Source organism: Manis pentadactyla, chromosome 6 (assembly GCF_030020395.1).
Source record: "Manis pentadactyla isolate mManPen7 chromosome 6, mManPen7.hap1, whole genome shotgun sequence".
NCBI lineage: Eukaryota > Metazoa > Chordata > Mammalia > Pholidota > Manidae > Manis > Manis pentadactyla.
The window spans coordinates 114,470,304-114,487,663 of record NC_080024.1 but is presented as its reverse complement, the minus strand read 5'-3'; the positions used below and the strand labels follow the sequence as shown (position 1 = coordinate 114,487,663).

At 41.5% G+C, this 17,360-nt stretch overlaps 1 protein-coding gene across 2 annotated transcripts in view; it reads right to left on the bottom strand.

Moving 5' to 3' along the window:
- Positions 1–17,360, bottom strand: part of EPB41L3 (erythrocyte membrane protein band 4.1 like 3) — a 146,084-nt gene that overhangs the window by 128,660 nt on the left and 64 nt on the right. The window contains exon 1 of one of the 2 annotated variants that reach the window (XM_036905885.2): positions 17,230–17,360. This exon is cut by the window's right edge and continues 64 nt beyond it. The gene's annotated coding sequence lies outside the window, so the exon portion shown is untranslated. Of the gene's footprint in view, positions 1–14,188; positions 14,338–17,229 lie in introns of those variants that run through there. The other variant, XM_036905886.2, reaches the window with a different exon arrangement.

Genomic DNA, 17,360 nt, shown 5'->3' with positions numbered 1-17,360 from the left:
GAGGAGCATGACTGTCAAGGTCTGGGTCACCTCCCTGTCACTTTTGCGAGGGCACAGGCAGCTGGAATTGGAAGTCCTAAGTAATTACAAGAAAGTGAGACAGGGACCATGGATGTAGTCCGAGTAGGGTGAGGGCCTCTGGAGGGGGCAGGGCAGGATATTTGCAGTCAGAGCAATGTAACTACATGCAAGGAAACCCCTCTACTAAAACTCTACGTTAAACATTGAGCTCTAAAAATCATTCTTCAGTGAGATCAGTTAATGTTCCCCAGATAAAGAAGAGTAGCACATGTTTTGTTATGCTAATCATTTGTAACCATGTGTAAGATTCACTTTAGCATGCTAAAAGGCCCAGGCCTATGTGCTGTCTTTCCTCCTTCAGATCTGACAAGGTGATTTTGCAAACTGAGCAACTAACCTAGCATGCAGACCCAGCTGTAGATGCATAGTAAAAGGCAAGAAGAATTCCATCTTAAAGATAAGATTGCATTTTAACACTCAGGAAGTTCAAGGGGCAAGATTCTTTAGCAAGTAGACAATACCTCAGCCCACCTTGGGGGCTGGGCAGGCAGCCTTTTGATATGCTCCCAGACCAAGGTGCCGGTGTCCCAGAGACAAATCAAGGCAGGAAATTCCTTACAGTTAAGTTAATTTTTAATATTCAGGGACCACTTAACAAGTCCCCACCCCTAAGTTTTTTCATGTTCTCGAGAAATCCTCAACTGCCTACAAAACCCCCTAGACAATGCACCACTACGGGCTCTCTTGTCCCCTCCTGGCATGAGCCGGGAGCTAAGTCCTTTCACTTTATCTCTAAATAAAAGCCTGTACCTTGCTCTCCTACCTTGACTGTTTGTGAAGCTCATTCTTTGGCTCTGCAAACAAGAACCCCGGCATCAAAAGGAGGGAGCAGTTCTCCAGAGCAATGGGAAGGAGGTAATGGTCAGACTGAAAGATGCCACAATGAAGGTTAATACTGTGAGATCAATTATCTAGCTTATTTCAAGTCTTCACTTTAAATCATTCATTGTAAGAAACCCGGTTTTAACAAGGATATGCCCCATTTCATTTCATTTCACTTATTAATATGCAAAAGTGAGAGCAGCCAAGCAGCAGAAGATCCCTCGGCCACGGCCTGTCTTACATTTGCTCCTGGTGGCTCCCAAGGTGAGCCCAGGACCCACCTGGTCTGATTGTCAGCATAGGGCCCAGACAATCAAAGCGGTGAGGAGCTTATCCAAGGGTAACAGTACCACAGCCTAGGACAACTTTCATGTGGACCAGCACGGCTCCACGGACTGACTGGCATTTTGAAACCAACTCTATGAAGTATTAGTAATATTTATAATAACCCTTATAATAACACAATGAGGTCGACTTTACTACCATTCCCATTTTGAAAATGCACTTTGCATGCACATAAACTTCACAAAAACCTGATGAGGTTCATATTAATATCCATACTTTAGAGACACTAAAGAACTTGCCTATGACTGTACTGTCAGCAAAAAAATGACTGAGATGGGATTAAATGTGGAGATTGTATAATAATAAAGGTTATTGCATATAATAAATCTGATCTAAAATTTCCACACTGATGATAACACATACAAACAATATATATATATATTATAGCCATAATATATATGCATGCTTATCATATAGATATTTTGTATATGATACAACACATATGAAATGAAGATTTACGTATTATCTTAGAACTTAAAGATGTGAGGAGAATGATTTTAGAGGGCACAGGCCTTCTAAGTTTGCCATCATTAAAGAATACCTAAGTTGATATCTTCTTTACCACTCAGTATCAGGAAGATGCATTAAAATCATTGCAGTGTCCTTAGCACCTCTTCCAAGAAGATGCCTGCTATAGGAGAAACAGTCAATGCACGCTGAATGCTTATGAGGATTGTAATGATGCTGGTATTTCTACTGAAATGTTTTTCAAACCCATCCTCTTGTCAGTATCAGATGAAAGAATACAACGAAACAAGACTGCTCTGCCAGGCAATTCCATTTCACTGAAAAGCCATAAAAACAATTATCTATGTCATTAGAGACTCTTTGCAAGGAGCTTCAAAACATCAAATTTGCTAATCCAGGCCCAGACAGAATCCTGACTGCACATGCTGAAGAATAATAGCTTCAAATTGAGTAATGGATATTTTCAGACCTCTTCAATCAGTGAAGCCAAACAGAGGAGGATGCAAAGAGGCAGAGCACCTGTATGTCTTGGTCAAACCTATTTGTGTGGGCCATCAATTGATGCAGTTCACAGGGAAGATTATGGGAGTACAAGTCTCCCACATTTCCAGTTATTAAAGAATATCTAAATTGGTATCCTCTTTTACCACTCAGTCAACTCCCCTTTTCCAACCAGTTCAACTCACACATCCATCTTGGAGCCACATCTTAGACCAAGTTACTATTGGCAACAAGAAGAAAGAAATATGAATGAAAACAAATTTAACAATGAAGAGAGACTATTCGATTTTATCAACACTTACTGAGAACCTGGGGCTAGGTAAATTCCAGATTTCTATCGACCTGAAGTCTAGACAGGTTACTCAGATTTAGAGAAAAATTTAATTTCCTATAAGTAGGAATAAGGCTGTCATGTAAACTTCCTTTTGGAGAAGAAATTGCTCAGAGATAAGTTTTAAGTGATTTTGCCAATAGGAAAACACAAGTATCTATCTTTATACTTTGGAAAATTTCCTACAGTAGTCCAAATGAAATATTTATCATTCATTTTTGTTTAATTAGAATGTATGCCTCATCAAAACTTCACTCTGATCTACTTGGTGTTTAATTGAAGAACTCAGAATTAAAAACCAACCATGCTTTGATTTTCCCCGCACTGCAAACAATGAGTGAAAATGAGAGGTGTATAAATTATTTTCCAAATTATAAGACAATGGAATATTCATTAGCTAAAAAAAAAATCTGTTTACCTTAGACTGCTAAAATTAGAAGGGAAAGAAGGGGCCAGGCCAGATGGTACGTCTGGGAGGCATTCACAATGTAGAAGTGTTAATTCTTTGGGAGGGGGGAAATTACTATACTCTAATGAGCATAAAGGATCCCAAGACCAAGTTAATTGAAAAAGACTAGGACACAACTGTTACTTTGGGAAGCATGGCTGAGCTCGCTGCTCAGTGAAATAGGGTCTTGATCCCGCACACACACCAATTCTTTTACCTCCCAAAAGATCCTGTAAGCTGTACAGGCAGATTTTCTCATCAGGGAATCTCCCTTTTAAAGGTCATATTTACAATATTAAAGTTAAATCACTTTTAACAAAGCCATATCTATTAATGAAATGTTAAAAATTCATCTAGAATTCTCCTTCATAAGTCTGTGAGATTGTTTTCCATTATATTTTAACAACTCTTGCATTTAAATATTTACTGAGCAACTATTACATGCCTAGCATTGTTCTAAGAGCTGGGATCAATGGCAGTGAACAAAACAAATACAAGAGCTGTCTTCACAAAGCTGATATGCTGCTTGGGGGACATGTGCCAGAAACATGAATAAGTAAACTATGTAGTAATGTGAAGAAACAAACATAAGCAGTTAAGGGGAATAGGTAGTGTTGGACGGAGTATGTGCAAGGAGTAAGCTGTGTAAATATGCTGGCAGAGAATGTTCCAGGCCATGTCTCTCAGGTGGAAGGATGATCCTGTTCAAGGGCTGTTAAGGAAGCCATGAACCTAGGTTAAAGTATCCAGTCATCACTAATCAGAAATATTCCAGGGAATACTACAGATGTCAATATACATGAATCTCAAATAACACTGAAGGAAAAAGCAAGCTGCAGGAGGGTGTATACAGCACACTAAAGTTTTTTAAACATTAAAAACAATACCAGAAATAATTTAGTGAGGCTATAAATAGCAGTGTGGGAAGGAATAAAGAAATTTTATAATTATGATAAACACAAATTCAGAAGGAGGGAGGGAGGTCCAATTGTGAAGAAGACCTCTGGAAGATTTCACAACTTGAGTAATGTTTTACTTTTTAAGCTGGATGTTGGAAATGCAGGGGTTCATTATACTATTATTCAACCATTCATCTGTCAGAAATATTTTGCACCATTAAGAAAAAAATCTTCAACCCTACCTCAGCACCCTCTGGTTTCTTAGTTAACCATCGTGGGTTATCTTGAAATTTATCTTTGAGTAAGGGACAAGGGAGTACCAATATTTCTGCTCAGCAGTGATCAAGAATGTTTACTACTGGTAGAATCATTTATGTTATCATGAAGAGAAAGGCAGCAAGTTAAGGGAATTAAAAAGCTGTCTTCACATTTCTAGCACTCTGAAACTACACATTAGAGTCTTTTGTGGCAGAAAAGGGATGCATAAAAGAAAAGATGGCAAATCTATGTTTAGTGCTTTAAACTAAACTGCCTGTCATGTTTTTAAGCATAACCTCTTATCTACATAGGAGGTAGGTATTTTTTTTAGTAATGTCACCTTTGCTTCTCAGTATACTTCTTTAAGAAAAGTGAAACACCATGGATTAAAAATACATGTATTTCATAAGTCACTTCCTGTGCAATAAAGACGGATGTACTTCCCGTGGTTCCATGAGAATCAGGTATCCCAGCTGTGCCTCTGTGCACACCGGGTCTCCCACTTCCTACTTGCCTCTCTGAACCAGGGGTTGTGAGTTCCATCCTCAGGATGCATGGTCCAGGAGAGAAAGAGGAGCTGGGAAGCGGAAGAGCCCGTGTACACGCAGGGGAACCAGCCCCCTTGCCGAGCTCCTCCCTGAGCTCCCAACACCCACCTCTCAGCTAGATGCAGGTGTTTCAGGTGCAGTGTGGCCTGGGTGCCCAGCAGCCCAGGGCACTAATCCTCCCTGAAACATATTTCCCAGACATCTCTCCCCTTCCCCTCCCACCTTCCTCTTCTGCAGAGTACCTTCACTCTCCTTGTCTTTAGGACCTCATCTCCCACAGTTTTAATGACCGTCCTATGTTAATGATTCTGCACCGATCTTGAAGATGGACATCTCTGGCTTGCAGACTCTGGCACAAAGCCTCCTGGACATCTCTTCTTGGATGTCTTGCAGGAACCTCAGGCCCAACTCTTGACCTCTGCACCACTGTCACCAATCCCACCATTATCGCAAACCTCCCCTGGCAGACACAAGCTCAGGGGACAGCCAATCGGGTATTCCCCTCTCCCTCACCTCCCAAACCTGACATGTCACCAAGCCCCCAAATTTCTTCTCCCGAATGTTGCTCAAAGGATTCCTTTCCTTTCATCTCTACTACCTCTCCTTTACTTTGGACCACCCTTCATTCTCCCCTGGAAGTGATACTGCTCCTGGTTAGTGAGTTCAAACTATGTGCAAAGGACTTACACACAGGCTTGCCATAAGGATTGATATATTGTGAGGTGTGATTTACAGTTTTTAGAAAAAGCGAGTGAAGTCTTAAAAGGTTAAATATTTCCCAAAGTAACAAGGTTAGACTGCTGTAGAGTCAGGAGTTTACTGATTCATTCATTCATTGAAAAAAAAAAAATGACTCAAAATCAGTAATTTTAATGACAGTTGACATTAATTTCACTTCAGTAAATTCCCAAGATAACTACAATAGTCAGAGTAGCTTCTCTAAAGATCACATTTGACCGCATCATTCTACAAGGCAAACTTCTCCTTGGCTCCAAGTCACCCATAGGCTCACAGCTCAGGCCCAAGCCCTGTCCAGCTGCCTCCAGGCTCATGGCATCTCCCCACAGTCCTTGGATCCCGTCTTGCTCCAGTCAGATGCAACTGCTTTCCTTCTTGAACTCACCAAGATCCCTCTTTTCCCTTGGCCTTTGAACCTGCAGCCCAGTCACTTCAAACCCTTCCTGACACCCTACCCTAGACCCTATCAGGCCCTCCTCCCCATCACATGCCAACTCTAGGTCATGGGTCAGGCCTGAGGTTAGGCCTCCCCTCCCATGCCCACACACCCCCAGGTCTGGGCAAAGGAGCTTCCTTTGTGCTCATTTAATGCACAATCCCATCACATCGCTTGTCAACGCTGGGTGCCAGTGCCAAGCAAGCAATATTTTATCTCTGAGCCCCATGAGAGCGGGTAGTGCTGTTTTATTAATCATTCTATGGCTGCTACCTGTACCATACTGGAGCTTAGTAAGTACTCAGAATATGCTCCACTGAAAGGAGAATGAATGAAAGCACTGAACTATGGGTGAAGAGCATGAAAGAAGGCAAAGAGGTTCCTTCCCCTAATGCTTGCTGTCTTAACTCCCTAAAAACACTGTCAGTTATTATCACATGCATCTTTACAGCTCAAAAAGTGCTCTCACATCAATTAGACCATCTGATCATTACAGTAATTCTATGAAGAAGAAAAGGGTTGCTCTGCATATTTACATATGAATTTATGTCTCTGAGAGGTTCAGTGACTTCTTTTATTCAAGTTACAAATAAATTCACACCTGTGCATGCATTTCTTGGTGCACCCACGGGACACTTCAAAAGATGAATTTGGACATAGAGTTCTGGGTTCTAGTTAATTAGAGTCTGCAGTCAGAATCAGAGAAGGGGCAGTTTAATGTTAATTGGGAGAAGCAGAGGCAGCTTTTCTAAGCACTGAAGCCTTTACAATTTGTAGAACCTTCTTTAAGATTATAAAATTATGAATTCAAATGTAAATATAAGCTTCATTAGTTTCATGGGAAGTCCATATCTGAGTGGGATAGTACAAGAAATGAAATGAGAAAGAAGAGAATGTATATCCAAAATCAAAATAATATGACAGATAAGGTACAAACATGTGGGGTGGCAAGAGTAAAATCTATTTATCCAGCAATTAACATGGGACAACAGTAAGGCATTGATCTGGGCTCAAACACAGAAAGATGATTAAAGATGTGGTCCCTGCCCAGTACCACTTAAAATCAAGAATCGATGTCACACTTGCAAACTTGCAAACAAGGGTTGCAAATAAGAAGCAAGGACTTTATACAATGTTAAACTTCCCCAAGTGATGGTATCTAAAGTGGCCCTCTACACCCATAGCCACTGTGACCAGGCCCTACCTACTTCAGAGCCTCTATCACTATCTGGAGTCATATTTATTTGCTTATTGTCTGAGGCCCTGCTTATAATACAGGGTCCAGGAGAACAGAGACCAGTTTGTCCTGTTCATCACTGTAATCCTAGATCAAGCAAGGTAGCAGGTTCATAAGAAGCATTCCATAAGTGTTTGCAGAATAAATAAACAAATAAATGGAAAAAGGAATGAACAAAGAAACAAAACTTTACAAAGGCTCAAAGTGTCATGTTTTGGCACATGTCGTCAGTCTTTTCAGCTTAAATGTGCATTTTGGTGTATATTAATGAGTCTTTGAGAATTAACTAACACTATTGCCAAATGAGTGTGCTGCCTGGACAAATCATAATTTCAAAGAGGTGTGTGTGGCTCATGGCCAAGCAGCTGAGAAGAAACACAGGCAATGTGCTTGAGGAGGAAGCTGAGTCAAAAGACGGCATTGATTGGTTTGTTTTGTTTCACTTGTTTCTTTAGGCTGCGAGACACCTGAACTAGAATCATTTGGAGAAGGAGATATTCAGACAGAAGCTGCCTTGAGTGGAGAAGACCTGGAATCATCTTAGGGGACAGTAAAACATTCACTGAGATGGGGAGGGTGGAAATCAGTCAGGGCTGGGGGGTACATGCTGTCCTTGATCTGACCATCAACACAGGCTCTCCAGTACCCTAATATGAAGAAATAGATAGCTCACAACTCCAGGCAGGAGGAGCCACAGGCAAGATCACCAAGCTGAAATCCAACTCTTAAATAAAACCATGTAGAAATAACAGGTATGAGGGCAAACTGATAAAACCAAAAAATGTTTCAGAGGAACATTTTGCTAAAACTTGAGTAGAAAAAAAAAATTAATTTACTAATATTTGTATAGTCCCTCTTTTACCATTTACATATACTGTCTTAATGTTAAAGCCCTCTTAGTGGTGAGTCCAGGATACATGTTTGATGATACTTGCAGAAGTTGCAACGGCAGGGAGAAAAGTCAGCATCTGAGATGGCAAAGTAACTCATCTAGTGTGCCGGCTCTTTTCCAGGACAGGGCCATGCTGTCAGGAAAGCTTCTTATGACCCCTAAGGCTGTAATGTAACTGGAGTCCCAAAGACTGGAAGTGTCTTCTAGAATTCATCTTTGAATCCTCAGAAATTCATGCGATGTAAATATGAAATACAAGTGACTTTTGTTTTGTTGCACTGATATGTGGCTTATGTGAGATGTGTGCCCTTCTTGGGCATGAGTATAGGAAAAAATGTTGACGTACATCAGAATGCAATCTGACCATGTACATTTATATGACTGAAATGGTAACGTGTAAAGAAAACAAAGCTAATCACTTTTTCACATACATGTTAAGAACTTCATAATATTATGAAAATAAGTGTAAAACCCAGACAGCTTATGATTTTGATCAGCAGAATCACATTTACTCATAGAAGCATCTCTTCTTCAATTATTATACTTCAATTATTTTCTATTATCAATCATAAGAAAACTGACCCCAACTGAAGACATGCTAAGAGCCACATATTTTCACTTACTCATTTAATGCTTGTGACCATTATTCTACATAATTACTATCATCCCTATTTAACAAAAAAACTAACCCTTAATCCTACTTCTTTAACCTTTTAAATTTTACATAATTTCCTAGGGTCACAAGAGTGATCAGTGATGGACCAGGCCAAGTGAAACCCAGGCATGGCTCTTTGCTTTATGCAAAGCCTTCTCCAGATGCTAGTACTATTTATTTAATGTATTATCTTTCCAAACTAAACGTTTACCAGACAACAGCCAGTAAACTGGAAGGTCACTGAGATAAGATTCCTTAAGACAGCTATCTCAAAATGTGGTCTAGGGACCACTGTATCAGAATCCACTGAATTATTTCTTGAATATACAGATGCCTGGACCCAGATCCACAGCTATTCAATGAGAACTATGGATGGGTCCCCAGAAATCACTTTTTCACAAATTTCCCAGGGTAATCCTGTTGCATATGAAAATTTGAAAATATAAAACCATTGCGGCTAAGTCTTTGTAAATCTCTATGATTGTGAATAGGAGTTTCAAACTTGACAAAATTCTGTATTCTCCTTGAGGGTCATCTTTTGTATTATGGAGTTCGTGGTGGAATATCATAAAATTACATACTCCCCTTGAGGACTCTGGAGACTCATAATTCCTAATGTTTTCCCCTAAGAACAAGCAAAGTAGGCAGAACATTACCAGCTGAGACGAGGAAACATTATTATGTGCCTACTCCCATGACCTACCACTCTAGATGTCTCTGAATATATAGGTCTCATTTCAACCCTGAGGTTGGCACCATCATCACCATTTCACAGCTGGGGGACTGTGCCCAGAGAATCAAGTAACCTGCACTGATACCCAGCTGAAGGTTAGCAGATGTTTCAATCTATATCTTCTCTAACTCACTTTGTTTTCTTTATTCTACAACACAGTTCCTCCCCATGAGTTACTGCTATCTAGATTTCAAGAATTAAGGGGAAAAACTTTCCAAATGTCTTGAGCAGACAAATTAGCCAACTTGTATCTTTCCATCCCTATACTTAGTCCACTAAGAGTATTCTTAAAGTTAATAAAAGCTACCACCTAATAGCACCAAGGAATGGTATGGACAAAAATAAAGAATTCTCTGTAAATGAAATTACCAAGCACCCTTATTTCTCTGTGATGTTAGTAACTCTAGATACAAATTAGGTAGAAGCAAGCAACTCCTAAGCTCTTCATGCTCACAGACTCCATAATGGCATGACCCAGCAAAGTCCAAGTATGCCCTCCGGTTAGCACCATCTCAGGATCATAAAGCTGTATTTCTCAACTACGTGAATGTAGGGAAAACAAGACTGGATTTCAAATAAGATCAGTTACTTGAAAATAAGATCAGTCCAAATCATATGCTTGTCAATAACATAAAGAGTAGTTCACATCCCTGGAGAATCTGCATGAAATCCATGAACTGAGTCTGATATTTATTAACCTTCTACTGCTAAAGACAAAGGGTAGGTTCAGAACTCAGAATAACACCACGGGGAGCTTATTTTATTTCTATCTTTGGGAGCCTGATACCCCACAACCTCTAAGTATCCCAGACTCCGAAGTGTCTTGACTCTAAACTCAAAAGTCTAGTTCAGTTATAGGCTGTGAGGTCTGCTGCCCCTTGGGGCATGCCAGGACACATGTGGAAAGATGGGAGAGTCAGGGGAGGAACAGGACATCACAAGAACACCTGGGGCCTCAAGATTAGACTGAGTTGGGGGAGGTCAGCTCTCTGTGAAGAGACTCTGCATTAAGGTTTGAATAAGGAAATCAGGAAATACATAGCTAAAGGTTGGTTGTTTTTGTTATGATTAGATATCTTATCATTAGATAAAATTACCATTAGAGGTTTCAATTTTGCTTAATGTTGTGTTGCACCAAAGCCCTCTGATTTGTGTGCTATCAGACAAGGATGAAAAGTGTAGGCAGCCAGTAGGAGGAGCAGGAGGAGCTGGATGACACAGGGCTTCAAATAATCAGCATCATTAAGGTAATGATCCTTTACCAGTATGTACAGAACCCAAAGAAAATATTTATTTCCCGTAGATATAGATTTCTATGCATGAAAAAGCTTCCCAAAACATATTTTTACAGAAAAAAGAAATGACTACATATTAATATTTAAGCTGGAAGACTATTCATGTAAAATAGTATGTAGCTATCTATGAATCTATACATAGGAAAAATAAAGCTAGTGTTATTTACTAGGCACCTGTTGATATATCTGACACTATGTTCAGTGCTTTGAATGTTGTATCATTCAATCCTCATATCCCTGAGATGTAAACATAACCATTATATAAATTAGCACCCAGACTCAAGGACAGACTTACCATGTCACACAGCAATTAAATAAGAACAGTGAGACCGGGAGTCCGACCCAGGTCTGTCTGATTCCAAGACCCACTATGGATTCAGATTGGTGGCTTAGAAGGATCTTTGCCAAAAATATTAATAGTAGCTATTGCTAAATGATGAGATTTCTTTTTTGTTTCTCAGTTACTTTGAGAGTGCATTTTACAGTTATCATGCATAATTTTTAATATCTGAAATAATAAAGATGTTTTAATTGGAAGGATAAATAAAAAGCAAGAAAATCTCCCCATCTTCCATAAATCTAATTTTTCACTCCAAAGAGCCCAAAAGAAATACTTAATCTCCAACTAAATGATAAAAAATGGGGTGAGTTGCCAAAATACCAAACACAGAGAAGAAAAATAATTGCAATTTTTGAAATGTGTTGGGTTAGTCTATTAACAAAAGACCATCTGTCTCCAGACTTCTATTCTTCCAATCAACTTATATTTATGACTAGATATAACCTTTTCTTCCTTGCTCAACTACCTTCAGTGGCTCCCTACTACTCAGCAGAGTCCAAAATATCCCTTAGTCTCATATACAAAAACTTTCCATAATCAGGCCCCACACTCCCACCTTAGATCCATCTCCTACTACTCCCCAATGAAAGGTTATATTCCAGCGACATTTAGGCCTGTTGGCTTCTGGAATGTCCTATCTGGAATGTCTTCTCAATAACTAATCTCTAAAGGACCAAAATGGAAAATGAAGACCACTTAATCAATTTTTTCCTTTTTTAAAGGAAGGCACATAAGAAACATAATTACTAACACATAGATAGCATAAGTCATGTAAATAAGCACTGAACATTAAAGCATTTTTAAAAAAACATGCATAGCCAAATGATAAATCATATTTCATAAAATCCATGATAGCATTAATTGTAAAAGATAACATGTCATGTAGCATTCTGCCATTAAGCTACGACACATTTATTGGAATTTTTATTTTCTAATTAAAGAACTCTTTAAGGCTTCTTAAGGCATTCTATGCACACAGAAATATAATTAAAAACAAATTGACCAGGGTATTTCTAAAAATTCTTCACTCAGAATCCAAACCTTTTGAATTATATGCTGACTCAATTATTGCCTATGCTTTTCCACACAATACCATCTTCTGTGTATCTTCACTGGTGATGCACCATTTCACACGAGTGCCATTACTATCTCCAAGATTTTCTTCCAGTCAGCTGACATCCAGTCTCTAATTTTTGATGCATGTTACCAACCAATGAGTTTATTTGTCTTTTTCTTTGCCACAGGGCTGACAGCAATTGTTAAGACATACCCCAATTTCAGACGTGTTAAAATGTGAAAATATAAGTTTGGTTTTAGAAATGCTGGAATTTGGGGCCTGAAAGAAATATGCAGAAACTCACTGTTTGAGAATGTATACACTGTATGAAAATGACCAAAGAAGAAGGATCTACAACAGAAAACAGTTTTTCTCCTTTTTGTTCAACATCAGGATCAATGCCATCAGCCCACCCAAATCCATTTTCAGCTTGTCACACTCCAATCTGACCCCTCTCTTCCTCTTCTGAGTATTCTCTCTCTACTGGTGTCCTCCAGGACATCAATTAGAGCTGGCAGGAAAGGAAGTGAGCTGCCTGCAGATCTTCCCTTAAAGAAGCCATTCTTTTTTCTCTTGGTACCTACAGTATTCTCTCTTCTCTGCTATGGGAAAATCTCCAGAACCTACAAATTTGAGCTATGGACTGAGTAGCAAGCTTGCTATGAAGAGGATCATGCCATTAAAAATAATGACTGCTTCCAGGAATCCAGTAGTTCTCACTTTTAAATAAACCAGCGATGTTTTTTAAGCCTTTTCAAATATTTTTTTTGTAGTGAAACATAAGGCATAAGTGGCCTCAGTTTTTATTCAATCGCATAAATATTGACTCAATGCTTTAAGTGTTTAGACCTGCACTGCTTTAGGGATGAAATTCCCAGAGAAGTATCTACTAACATCAAGCATGCACTCAGTGCAACTGGAGAGAAAAATAAACACACAGAGGCAAGTTAAATGTTGCATTTGTTTTCTAGGTCTGATATAAACCTTTCTGCTTTTTTTTCCCTTTTTTGTTTTAGGTTTGTAAGGAAGGAACATAAGAACAATGTACCAAAATGCCAGCAATCTAAAAATTAAGTTGTCAGCCTTTTCTCTGTACTGCAAATTACAAAAGAATCACGGGCTTGGTGCTAATAGAAGCTTACGATTCTAAAGTGTGCAATTTAACCAATCATCACAAGGTCTAAAAATGCAGTACCAAAGACATTTCAACCAAGTGATCTGCAGTTCCCGTAATTTCAACTTCTGCACTTGTGTCATTCTTCCTATTATTTTTCTTCCCCTTGCTTTGGAAATGTGTTCTGCAATAGCCACACAGTGATGTAAGAACTGTCCAGAGCTCCCTGGTGCTCTTTTGTGAGTGAATATACCTAATGCACTCACAAAAAATGACAGTCATCTTACCAAGGAGGTATAGATAAGATGATGAACTTGTGCAGCTGTTTTGTAGTTCTTCATTTCTTTATGCTCACATCACATTAAATTCAGAAATCAAAACATGAAATGTACTTTACAGTTTCAAAATTTTAGACTTCCTTTATAATGTATTCAATAGTAATTTAGATGTAATGAAACACATCTGTAATTATCATTCTAAGTTAGGATTAAAATGCTCAATTATCAAAGAGTTTGCAGATAAAACAAAAACTTACATGGAAACCAATCACCCCAATTCACTGCAGATACCTTCTATGCTTGTGAAATCCCTACCTTTTTCCATTTTTTCCAATTTCCAGCTGTAACCACATCACTTAAAAATAAATCAGAAAGAACACAGCCTACTTAGAAAATAAACTGTCTTTATAGACACCACATCCTTTTAAAAGACAACACTAATAAGCTAAACCAAGAATTTAGCAAGTGTTATTTTCGTACACAGAACAGTAATAAATATATTGACTATGTATAAATAAAAATATATATTCTTGTTCTTTAGATAATTTTTTAAATGGCCCTTTTTAAAGATTTCAGTATTTTCCTCAATTAAAGGAATAACCAAAGATTTCTACTATTTCATAAAAAAACAATTTTTTCTTCTTTGACCTATGAAACACACTTTCCCATACAGTCTTGCATTCACATCTACCTTCTAATCTCCAGACCATACCTTATGGTGCAGTTCAACGTAAGAAAGAAGAGTCTCATTCATTTACCAGTCAGTTGAAGCCAGCAAAATCTTCAGACCGTCTGGTTTTGCCTGCCCCACCCTTATTTCCTTTGAGCCATAGTGATGTCACAACACCAGGCAGGGCACTGACTTCACTGCTTCGGTCCCTGCTTCTGAGCACACAGTTCTTGGCAGCCAAGGCAAATCAAATGACAAGAGAACCCTCCAGGAGTGTCTGATGAATTCCCAACAAATTAGCAGCTAACTAGCCTTTTGAAAGGAATAGATGCAGTAATTGCACCACTAAAGATCTCTCTAATTGAAATGGTGCTAAAGATAAATCTAATTCATGGTTTTCAATAGTAAATCTATATTCCATAATAACACGGGCATTCATAGGAAAACTGGTTGGACACTTGGAAGAGACTGTGGGAACTGAAGATGACCAGTGCACAGCAGTGCACCTAAGAAATCTCTTCTCTTCATCATGGTCAAATTCTCACAAAAAGATGTATTTTTCAGTGTACTCTTGGGGTTCTATTTTACTGGAGAGTTAATGAATTATATTTTGTAAGTTTTAAGACTTTTTTTAAAGCACTAACTAAAAGATGAACATGTATTTTTACAACATCGAAGAAAATATCTCAGACTAAAAATCCCTGCCATCCTTAACCCAACATATGGTAAATCCAGACAGGATTCACAAAATAATGATACTATCACATGTCTCAGTACATGAAGGGTTGCCCCTCTTCTACCGTGGCCCCTTAATGCATTTGACAATTTTTTAAAACCAGTGTATACATAAAATAGCATCTAATCAGGTTTAAAAAAAAAATCCCTGATCTATTTCAACATAATTTAGTTGGCCAAAGTCTAAGCACTGAACAAGAATTGACAAAAACTGCTTTTGACTTAAATCACACTCATGCATAAGAAATGACTTTAAAATTAAATGTAAAAATTTCAGAGACACTGACCTTTGACCTCTATCACCTCAATCCTTTACCTAAGAGGGGTCCACAAATTAAATAAGGCCCACTCTCACTCCTCTTTTTGTTACTGGTCATTTACAAAACATGTTCTGTTTTACAAAAAACTATTTGCCTTTAGTGCATTAGTAGATAAACTATGCAGTAACTTGTGCATCTGGTATTTTGCTTTTCTAAACCATCAGAAAATCATGAAGTAAACATGACACTATTTAGTATTCAGCTATTTTATTTTCATCGATGCCTTCTGAAATTAACAAATTTCAGAAATTAACAAAGTTATGCTTCTCAACTTAGCACTTATTTCCTCTCACAATCACTTTGTTACTCCATCTAAAGTTTTAAAAGTCTGACAAAACAAACATGCATTTTTTAAAAAGCCTTGTCTGAGCCAAGATATATGTCACCCCTCATTCCCTGAAGTTCACTCTAGCCCGATGCACTTGCTCCCTTACTCAGTAGGGCTTTTCTGCTTAATTTGCTCTAATTGGTGCTAAGTCCAGGGTTCCCAGATAAACGTAGAGGTTTATCAGTTTCACTTCCTTGAGACTAAAAATTAGTGTAAAATTCAACAAGAACATTTTCAGCCTTGGGTGATGGCTCTTCTGCCAAGGAATTCCAGGGAAAACCAAGGGAAACTCCAACACACCTGGCCGCCTCAACCTCAAATGGGTCCCCAAAAACGACCGCCACGGCATCTGCACAAGCAGTTCCCCAAGACTAACGTAAAAAAGCTGAAACACCAACTCAAACACGTTAATGGGAGCACCGCATCAGCAGGACTGCCCGGCCCTCTCAGGACTTCCCAGCCCAGCCTCCACACGTATTTCATTTCATACCACATGTTTTCTTTATCAACCATTCTTCCCAAGTTTAACCCTAGGCTGCAACGGGAGGAGAAAAACCCGAAAACTTTGCATCTGTAAATGTAAAAACCGAGAAGGAAAAACTGCTCTCGCCCGCAAAGGACCACAGTTACAATTTACTAGATAACCACACCCACCGCATTGCAGAAGCCGTGAACTTGGCTGGGGGCGGAGGGGAGAGGGGACGGGGGAGGGGCAGGAGGGCTACCGGAGCGGGACGCCGAGGAAGCGAGCCCCGCGGCCGGAGGCGGGCAGCAGCCGCACGCCGCCGGCCGAGCCCACCACTCCGGCAGTCCGAGGCCCGGCCTCCCCGCCCCCGGCCGCCGCAGAGCCGCCCCGCAGACCTCTCCCGAGGCCGCGGGGCCGCGCGGCGCCAGGTGAGTGGCGCCGCTCCCGGCTCGCGGCCACGTCCCCGGCCAGCCCGCGCTCGCGCTGCCGCGCAGGGGCGCCGGGGCGGAGGCGAGGCCAGCCCCCAGGTGCCGGGCGAGGGCAACCTGGGGGACACTCCCCCCGCCTGCCCCGCGGCCGTCTGGGGCACGCTGCCCCAGTTCGAGGAGGGAGACAAGTTACATAAAAGCGGCCGGTACGCCGCCGAGCGGTGATGCTTCGTGCCCAGCGCACCTTCCGGCCCCGCGCCCGCCGCCCGGGACGAGCCGCCGCCGCGCGCTGGGAGTAGGGTTTTTACCCGCCGGCCGGCAGGCCACCCGCCCCGGGCGGCGCCGCAGTGTCGCCCCCGGTTCCCGCTCCTCCACGCTCCCCGACCCCAATGGGTAACTTAAAACATGGCGCCCCGAGCCGGCGGGGGTGGGGGGGAGCTGTTCAGCAAACTGACGGAGAAGGGACGCGGAGACCTTGTCGCCCCTCCCGGCGAGAGCTCCGAGACCCCCCAGGCCCGAGGCCGGTGCTCAGGCTCCGCGCGCCGGCCGGAGGCTGCAGCGCGGCGGGAGGAGAGCGGGTCCCCGGGCGCGGACGCGGCGTATCGGCCAGGCGAGGTTCCCAGCGGGCGGACTGGGGCCGGGCCCGGCCGGGCGCGGGGCTCCCGCGAATCGGGCGGCCGTGCGGCCCCGGAGCCACGCGTCAGCAGGCAGCCCGGCGCGCCTCGCCCCCGGCCTCCGGCTCTTCCCCTCACCTAGCAATCGGAGACCCCCCCTGGGGACCCCGCTCGGGCAGGCAGAAAAGTTACCTGGGCTGGGCGGGGGCCCGCGCGCCGCGGCGTGGGGACGAGGCCGGGGCTGGCGGCTGGTCGCGGTGCGCAGGAGGCTCGGGCGTGGGGAGGAAACCGCAGACGCGGGCTGCTCGCCGCGCTCCCCGCCC